This window comes from Etheostoma spectabile, unplaced genomic scaffold (genome assembly GCF_008692095.1).
Source record: "Etheostoma spectabile isolate EspeVRDwgs_2016 unplaced genomic scaffold, UIUC_Espe_1.0 scaffold333, whole genome shotgun sequence".
Classification (NCBI taxonomy): domain Eukaryota; kingdom Metazoa; phylum Chordata; class Actinopteri; order Perciformes; family Percidae; genus Etheostoma; species Etheostoma spectabile.
In genome coordinates, this window is record NW_022605586.1 from 407,520 (window position 1) to 410,130 (window position 2,611).

The following is a 2,611-nucleotide window of genomic DNA, read 5'->3' on the forward strand; positions in this document are numbered from 1 at the left end:
ATCACCCTCAACACACCATCCCCACTGTCAAACATGGTGGTGGCAGCATCATGGTTTAATATATATATAAACATTAGGGATGAGCGAGTACAGCTGTATCTGTTTACCACATGAATTATCTGTATCCATATCTGTACTCGGACTGGGCGGGGCCTAACCCGGAAGTGGGTCGGGTTCTCTTGAAATGGGCGTGGCTTTAACCGGTATGTTATTTAAGCATGCAATTGATATGAGTTGATCAAAAATTGTTAACAAAAATCCCACCACTGATCATCAAAAAATTCCCCAATTTTTATAAAACTTCCGCACTTACAAAAAAACGAATAAGCTCCTATACTGGTACTGCGACAAATTTTACACCTCTGCACATCCATATTCATCTTGTTACGTCTAATAATTTGGTCCAACCGCACTGACTACTGTGGTATTTTCCATTCGTCTGTTCACCAGAAATTTTTTTTTATCCCAGCTTTCACACTTGTCCCCACACTAGTTCGGTTTGTTACCGGACCAAACCACCCACTTGAGCTGGAAGCCAGCTGCCTGTCATTTTGTCCTTGGTGATTTACTTTTTACACCCCCTCAGTTTTTATAATCAGCAAGAACACTTTAGTTTAACATCTTATATTGAACAACCATTTTTCACCTCTCATCAACTACTTCTTCTCCCCCACCACCTCTTCATTGCCCCCCCCTAGTGATGTGTATTTTAAAATACCAAAAACTAACAAAAGGCCACCTTCTAACCCAACCCACGCATCTTTATTTTATATTTTAACGACCAATTTCCCAGTAGTAAAAGAAACACACGATTTTCCCAACACTTCTCTGGTTGCGTTACGGGCCCCATTCACCTAACACCGCCACTTATGATTCCCGATTAAGTACCACGATATGCGACTATGATCTTTATTCGCTCCCAATAGTAACCTCGTCGGCCGGTACACCTTTCCTCCCCCACTTATTCCGTCTACCTTTACCAACGCTCAGCGACTCGCAATCTTTTTTTACAATATATCCCTATACCTGTGTTAAGACTGTATTCCCTCGATGCATGACTTTAAACCACTTTGATTGCTTTTACCCCAACACCATGAATTTGACCAGTGGGGCGCTCTCGGTGCTTTCCCCCGACGTGTGTCGAGGCGTGACATGAGCTTTTTATGTACCTTCCCCCCCTCCTTCCCCTTCCTTGTAGTTGCTCTTTCCCTCACCGCCCATGTCCCCCCCCAAACTCGTTTAGTTGCCTTTTTATTTACGCCCATCCCGCGCTCACTCTTACATAAATACGTTAAATTTTGGTTTCATGCTGTCCCAGCAGTTTCACTCCTTGTTACCTCCCCCAGTTTGGCCCCATTTCTTCTTCCTATTTTATCCATGGACTACTTTCTTCCTCCAGGTCTGGCTATGAGTGCGCAACAAACCAAGTTAGAACCGTGTACGACGTACCTCCAATCTTTTTCTCATGCGATTTTCATTCTTTTTCGACGTCAATCAATGGCGCACCCTCTTTTCTCTTCAGCCATTATTTCTATCACACCAGCCCCCCCACAGTGACCACCTGTTCAGTATTGGTGATTTTTATCCTACAAGCGTTCTTGCCACCCACGACTGTTGTGGTCCTCCCCCATTGTGATTCACAGAAATCTTCGAGTCAAAATCTTATTTCCTTATGTCCCGGGACTTCGGAGTCTCTCGCAGCTTATCCACCGCACCCGCACGCCTACTAACTGTCGGACTATTCGACCGGTCAACTATGATCCGCACCCTGTCTATTTCTTCTTCCGTCTCGTGGCTGAACAACTGTGTCACACACGTGGTACCTGCGCTACGGTTCTTGAGTCTATTGATTTTCTCGCCTTAGTTTTTTCTCGCCCGCCTCCCCCCCCTCTCCCCCTATTGATTGACTACCCCCCATTCCCTATCTTTCATAAATGAGTCGTCTTCGCAACACCCAGCTGCTCCCCTTCCCGGGTTTAATTCTGGACCTTACATGCCTGTCATGCGCGTACAATCCGTGTATCCTCCATATCTTTTTTCATTCGCGCCCACTTTTTGTCGCTTCACCTCATAACCTTCTCCCCTTATTACGTACTGATTGATACTTTTAGGATCCCATTGTTCTTGACTGGTTGTGTTACTTGTGTCCTTAACTGCACAGCCTCACGATGCATTTCGCATTTTTTTCACACGATCACTCTGTTGACGCTACTTTTAATCATTAATTCTCGATTTTTGACCACTGTCGTTGAATTTATTAAATTTTTCAGCCAAGGACCCCCTTTTTTGGCACTCTTATAACTTACCCTATTTTTTAACGCATTTCGTATTATATTTATCACAATAAGTTAATTATAGGCACTACCATTTAACCACACTTGCACGCCACATTGATTTATGTAACTTCAGTATTGTTTCTCAGCCTGACACTTCTTTCTTGGACTAGAGCGACGTGATTGCATTTTCCGCCAATTTGTTGTTTTAATTAAAAGCTTACCCCCACACGGAGGCAAACCAATCGAACCATTTTTCTTAACCCACGGTTGCCCACCAGCCACACTACTTTCTCAAACCGTTTTTGTGTTGTGCTATCCCAACCAGATTTAACAAA